Genomic DNA, 7,532 nt, shown 5'->3' on the forward strand with positions numbered 1-7,532 from the left:
GAAATTGAAATTCAGACTTTGCAGAAGCAAAGTATGTGTGAAATGTTGGAGTTGCGTAATCAGCTGGAAAAAAGTCTTCAGTGTTTGGAAGTTACAAAAATAGACCTGCAGGAGTCGCAGGAACAGAATGTCGCTCTGAAAACGACATTGTCTCTCAGCGACAACGAGAAAAGTGAAAGAGAGGCTAAATTACTGAGTACTGTGTATGAGCTCACCACTTTGAGCAATGTGGTAGATGAATTACGTGCAGACTGTGAAAGTTGGAAAGGTGAAGCCCAACGTTTCCAGCAGCAGTTAAAGGAGAAAGAAGCCTGTGTGGCAGAATTACAGTCTCATTCCCAGAAACTAGCCAATGAGGTGAAGGCTCTTATGCAGGGAAAAGGAGATTGTGAACATAAGAGGGAAAAAGTAGAGGCACGGCTTCTGGAATCGCAAGTCAAGGTGTCAGAAGGTGACCGATTGTGTGCTAAGCTGTTAGAGAAGGCAAACCGACTGCAGGTTGAGTTGGACAATGTTACAAATCAGCTTTCTCAAGCAGACAGCAAATCTAGAGAAATTGCGGAAGATTTTTCTATCTTGGAATCGCAGCTGCAAGACACGCAGGAACTCTTACAGGAAGAGAGGTGTCAAAGGCTGAGTTTTAGCACAAAGCTCAAACAAATGGAAGATGAGAAAAATGGCTTCCTGGAACAATTAAAAGAGGAGGCGGAAGAAAAGAAAAACCTATCAGAGCAAGTCGCAACATTGCAAGCTCAGATAGCGGATATGAAAAAACGCATGGAAGAAAGCGTTGGTTCATTACAGTGTGTTGAAGATGTGAAAAAGAAGTTTGATCAGATGCTTGGTGAAGAGAAGACTGTGTCTGCAAAATATGCAGAAGAACGCGCACGTGAAGAAACGGAGGTGCGTGATAACGAGAGCAAAGCCCTGTTCTTGGCTCGCTCTTTGGAGGAAGCTCTAGAGTGTAAGGCTGAACTAGAAAGAGTTAACCAACAGCTGTGTACAGAAATGGAAGATTTGGTCCGCTCCAAGGATGATGTTGTGAAAAGAGTTCAGGAGCTAGAAAAGTCTAAGCGAGCCTTAGAACAGCAAGTAGAAGAGATGAAGATTCCGTTGCAGGAACTGGAAGAGGAATTCCAGGCAACAGAGGATCTGTCCCAAAGAGGGGATAGTGTGCCTGATGCAGTTTTTAAAAGGATCAGTGTTTTGGGGTCTGTCCTGAGTGAGCCTCAGAAATGTGATGACACGTGGCTTGAATCACCCCTTTGGAATAAACCGTTCCTTCAAAAACTTCAAGCATTGGAAAATGTATCATTAGAGCTTCAGCAAACAAAAGAGTTGTGTAAGAAATGTGATGATTTCTCAGTTCAGGCTGAAAACCTAGTGGAGAAAACTAAAGCGGAGAAAACTAAAGCAAGTGATATAAATCTGGGAGAAAAAAGCAAACGCCACCTAGTGGAGAAAACTAAGGCTGTTGGTGAAAACGTGAAGCAAATGAATAAGTGCCTTTCAGGGAGTGTTTCCAAAATGGAACTGGTGAAAGACGGGTGGCAGAAGTTTGATCGTGATCTTGAGATACATTCCATGTGGAATTCAGATAGAGAAAAGGAACTAGGTGACCTTGAGCGGTCAAATAGTTCAGCAGAAAGTGCATTGAAGAAACCTGTAAAAGAATGTGTTGCAGTTCCATGCTTCTTCACTGATGCAGAGAGGAGGTCTATAATGGATACCACCCAGATCGCTGGGTTCAACTGTGTTGTTGCCTTTAACCCCTATGTTGGTGGAAGGAAAGTTGATGATGTTCTGGTTGGCTACTTCTGTGAAGAGTTTGGCAAGAAATATAAACTGAATATCAAATCAAATAGTAGGCCTTTACTGCGACTCGCTCAGGAGGGCGAAAAGTTTAAGAAGTTGATGAGTGCAAATGCTTCAGATCTGCCTATGAATATGAAATGTTTGAATGATATTGATATCTCTGGGAAAAGGAACAGGGGTCACTTTGAAGAAATGTGTGACAGCCTGTTGTCTCAATTGGAAAATCCTCTGCACAGCATCTTAGAGCAAGCAAAGCTCAAGAAGGAAGATCATTCCCTTTTACAACAAAAAGTCAATGATTGTGTACAGCTGTATGGAGAGGCAACTCAAGTCACAGAGGGATGTCAAGAGTCCCTACTTGGAACAAAGCTTAGTGAAGCAAAGGTTCTCAAAGTTTTGTGGAAAACATTTATGGATTGCAGAGAGAGGCGTCTTAAGAATGTTGAAGACATTAAGACTAGCCCAATTGAGTTGCCTATGGATCACGGTCCTCCATGGTGGATTGGACAGACGGTTATGAGGGACAAGCTGTCTGACATTTATGAGAAAGCTGTCAATGAAGATGACAGAAACGAGAAGGAGCAAAATTATGCCAAAAATGCAGTTGAAGAATGTGTATATGAGATGAGAGACAAACTGTGTGGCATTTATGAGAAATCTGTCAGTGAAGATGACAGAAACAGTTTCATCCGGAAGCTTGAGGATAATAGGAGGCTTATCAGTGAGTCAGCAGTGCCTGACACATGCGTGCCTGGAAATATGTGTCCCAACCCTAGGGTTGAAACAAGAGGGGGGGGTATGTGACAGGAAGTCAGGTAAATCTGGGAATGTAGTCACTGAGAGGAGACACATTCCCACCTGCTTTGAAAAGTTCACTGATACTATAGGGTGTTGGCTGCAAAAAGAGCCAGCAGGAAGTTGAAAACCATTCAGCTGTTCAGAATGAGGAGATCAAGGCCTCTATAATTTGTCCAGAGAAAATCTATTGAGTGCTGCCTCCTGTCGCCGTGTGGGCTGGGAGAGGAAGGCAGACATACGTGTACCTCCCGACGCCGTGTGGGCATGGGAGAAGGACTGCTGCCTCCTGTCGCCGTGTGGGCTGGGAGAGGGGGACAGTCGGATGTGTGCCTCCCGACAAGCTGGTGAGCATGGGAGAAGACCCCCTACAGTGTTGGTGAAGCTAAGGAGGGTAACCACGAGTGAAGACGTCTCAAAGGTGAGAAGACAAAGTGTTCCATGTGAAGAGTGTGAAGAGTAAAGGGACCTGTTAAATGAACTGTGTTCAATGTGAAGAATCTGAAGAGTAAAGGATCCTGTTATAAATGAACATGTGCTGTGTGAAAGAAAACAAAGGGACATGTTCAATGGACAATGTTTGTGCTGTGTGAAAAGCAAACAAATGGACATTTGAGTGTCTGCTGTAGGATCAGCAGTGTCGGCCCAACAGTAGGTTGGAAAGACTTCTTAGGTAGGTTCCAGCGTGAGAAGGTAGCCGCCCACAGAGGCAAGGATTTATTTTGTCTTTTATTTTATTTTGGCTGTTTTGACGCTTGCAATTATGTGAAGTAAATTGCATGAATAAATCAGTCTTGTTTTCAACCTCTGCTCGGCTATCTCTCTGTGAAAACGCACCCCCAAAGGGGTCACCCATACGCCTACCACCGAGCTAATCCCTCACAATATATATATATATATATATATATATATATATACTGTATATATATATATATATATATATATATATATATATATATATATAATCTCCCACAACGGCTAAATCTGTGTCTGCAGTGCATGTTCAAAAATTAATATCATAAATAATAACATGGTATTGGATTTTTACTCCAGCAGTGTATAATGAGTTTGGAAGCTCTAGAGCAGTGATGACCATTATGTGATTGGCCAAAGCATGCACCCTGACTTCATGCTTTGGCCACTCAAATGATCTCTGCCATGATTGGACTAAAGACAGGCTGCCTTTAGCCAATCATGGCTGAGGGGCCAAGTACATGCCCCACACTACATAAAGGCTGCTCGCTGAGCCGCAGCATGTAGTGTCATTGTGCGGGCGATGAGACAGGGACAGGCATGCGATTCAGGCAGGGAGAGAGTAGTTTCTTTTGGAGTCAGACAGTGCAGAGAGACTTTTCTAACAGTGTAGGGAGGGTGTAGGTTCCTGTGTGAGGTAGGGAGAGATTGATTTCTGTACATCAAAGCAGACAGTGCAAGAGAGATTGCTAGCAGTGTAGGGAGGATGTAGGTTCCTGTGTCAGGTAGGGACAGATTGATTTCATTACATCATATCAGACAGTGCAGAGACATTGCTAGCAGTGTAGGGAGGGGTAGGTTCCTGTGCCAGGTAGGGACAGATTTATTTCTTTACATCAGATACCAGTCAGAGTATTATTCATTGATCAGTTGTGGAACATTGTATAATTATCACAGACCTGTAGGGTTCTAGATCACTTCAGATATCAGTCAGTGTATTCATTGATCAGTTGTGGAACATTGTATAATTAACACAGACATGTAGGTTTCTAAATCACTTCAGATATCAGTCAATGTATTCATTGATCATTTGGGGAACATTGTATAATTATCACAGACCTGTAGGGTTCCAGATCCCTTCAAATATCAGTCAGTGTATTCATTGATCAGTTGTGGAACATTGTATAATTATCACAGACCTGTAGGGTTCTAGATAACTTCAGATATCAGTCAGTGTAGTAATTGATCAGTTCTGAAACATTGTATAAATAACACAGACCTGTAGGGTTCTAGATCACTTTAGATATCAATCAGTGTATTCATTGATCAGATGTGGAACATTGTATAATTATCACAGACCTGTAGGGTTCTAGATCACTTCAGATATCAGTCAGTGTATTCATTGATAAGTTGTGGAACATTGTATAAATAACACAGACCTGTAGGGTTCTAGATCACTTCAGATATCAATCAGTGTATTCATTGATCAGATGTGGAACATTGTATAATTATCACAGACCTGTAGGGTTCTAGATCACTTCAGATATCAGTCAGTGTATTCATTGATAAGTTGTGGAACATTGTATAAATAACACAGACCTGTAGGGTTCTAGATCACTTCAGATTTCAGTCAGTGTATTCATGTAACGCTCCTGCGTTTCTTATATGGTGTGGATTTTCAGCTGCAGAAATAGTTCCACGTCAGTAGTCATGTAAGAGATATGCTGAGATACCATTCCCAACCTCAATGACTCATCATGTGTGGAAGGTCTTATTTCAGCCAGTAAATACACACAATTAGCAAGCTGGTTCTTAGAGTGACTTTATGCATGTGGTAACACAATGATGAAGGTTGAGGGATAGGTTGAGTGGAGGTGGTAGGTGATAGACACTTGAAGGTGAGACAGTAGCAGATGGATGCAGGAAGGTTTAGCAATGTTGTATGATAGCAGATGATAGAATAGCAGGTGGACATACAAAAGAGATCAACCCAGTGCAGAAAAGTAGCAGTAGTCTCAAGAGCTAGCAATCTAGTTTATGCAGATGTGATAAACAGTCTCTACTATGCAGAGCTAGATAGTGTAAGCTTAGTATAAGTTTATAGAGAATTCCCCTGCGGGGTACTTAGCACTATTAGCGATACAGCCGAAGGGTGGTTCAGGAGAGGCGGATGATCCAGTAGCGGGATACAGGGATCAGCGCAGCGAGGTTCCGTCAGCGAAGTAAGCTTGCAAGCATGGAAGCTTCAAGCAAGGTTAGCATCCAGATAAGGGTGTTTGAACGAACACATGTGAGTGAGAACCGACGCCTTAAATAGCCATCTAGTCCGGCGCTGAGTGATGACAGCTCCAGTCTTAAAGGTGTATGCGCACCTTTCCAAAAGTAAATGGTAGGGCGCATACACTTGTGGAAAGTGTAATTTAGGGTACCAAAGGTACCGGAACATTACAATACCCCCGCCTTAAGGCCTGCTCCTGAAGGCCTCTGGAGCTGGTTTGTCTGGGTATCTCGCATGAAAATTGCGGATTAATCTAGGGGCATGTATGTCAGAGGTGTTTAGCCAGGTGTCGTCTTGGGGCCCATAGTTCTTCCATCTAACCAAGTACTGAAGTCTTCTTCTGTAGATACGAGAATCCAGAATCTCTTTTATCTCGTATTCTTCTCCACCTTCAACTTGTACAGGAGGGGGAGGTGGAATATTAGGCCTTATTCATTGGTCCGGAACATGGGGTTTTAGTAGCGACACATGGAAAATGGGATGGATTTTTAGGTCCATTGGCAATGTAAGCTGCACTGCAGCTTTTCCAATAAGTTTCTTGATTGGGAAAGGTCCCAAGAACAGAGGTCCAAGCTTTTTGCTAGGGATCTTCAGTCTCAAGTTTTTTGTTGAGAGCCAAACGAGGTCCCCGATAGTATACTGTGGAGAAGGTCTTCTACGAAGATCATAGTACTTCTTTTGTTGACTATGAGCGTGTGCAATGGTAGTATTTAGTAAACCCAGAGAATCCTTTTTTTGGGAAAGATAGTCTGAGGCTACTGGGTTATTTGAAGGAAGGATGCGTGGAGGGAGAATAGAGGGATGGAACCCATAGTTCAAGTAGAACGGACTCTGCTTGGTTGTACTGTGAGTTGCGTTGTTGTAGGCAAATTCTGCCAGGGGGAGAAGATCCAACCAATCATCCTGTTGGTAAGAAGTGTAACAACGTAAATACTGCTCGATGCATTGGTTGACTCTTTCAGTCTGTCCGTTGGTCTGCGGATGGTAAGGAGAAGTGAGCTTCCGCTCAATCCGTAGTATGTGACATAGTTCTTGCCAGAATTTAGAAATAAATTGGGATCCACGGTCAGACAAAAGAGTTTTTGGGATACCATGTAATCTGAAGACATGTTTCATCAGGAGTTCTGCCGTTTGTTTGGACGAAGGTAGTCTGCGAATAGCAATGAAATGTGCCATCTTTGTCAGATGGTCCACTGACACCAAGATGGTATTAAATCCTTTGGAAGGAGGCAATTCTACGATGAAGTCCAATGACAGAACCTCCCATGGAGTTTGGGGTATTGGTAGACTGCATAGTAGACCGGATGGTCTCGTAGTGTCAATTTTGGACCTGGCACAGACATTGCATGAAGAGACGAATTTTTGTATAGATGTTTTCATGTCAGGCCACCAGAATTGCCGAGAAATCAAATTGAAAGTCTTTGTCATACCCATATGTCCTGCCATAGGCACATCATGCGATAATTCCAAGATCTTGGTGCGTAGGGTAGGTGGTATGTAAAGTTTGTCGTTGTAGTAGAGGAAGCCTTCTGCATCGGTAGTTAGTTGTGGTGGGGGTGAATCCAACCTTATACCATGCAGAACCTCTTCCTTCAAGGAACGGACAACTCCAATAATGCGTTTGTGAGGTATTATAGGAACGGAAGGAATTTCAAAGTAGTTTTCTTCAGTTAGTCGTGATAGTGCATCCGCCTTTTTGTTCTTATCTGCAGGTGTGTAGGTCACTAGGAAGTTAAACCTTAGAAAGAATAGTGACCATCGTTCCTGTCGATGCGAGAGAGTTTTGCTAGTCTGAAGATATTGGAGGTTTTTATGGTCCGTGTATATAATTATTGGTAATTGGGTGCCTTCGAGTAAATGTCGCCAATTCTCCAGAGCCAATTTTATAGCAAGCAGTTCCTTCTCACCCACGGGGTAATTTATCTCGGGACTGCTCAGGGATTTAGAAAAA

Source organism: Pelophylax lessonae (assembly GCF_965119305.1).
Source record: "Pelophylax lessonae genome assembly, chromosome: 3".
NCBI classification, from domain to species: Eukaryota; Metazoa; Chordata; class Amphibia; order Anura; family Ranidae; genus Pelophylax; species Pelophylax lessonae.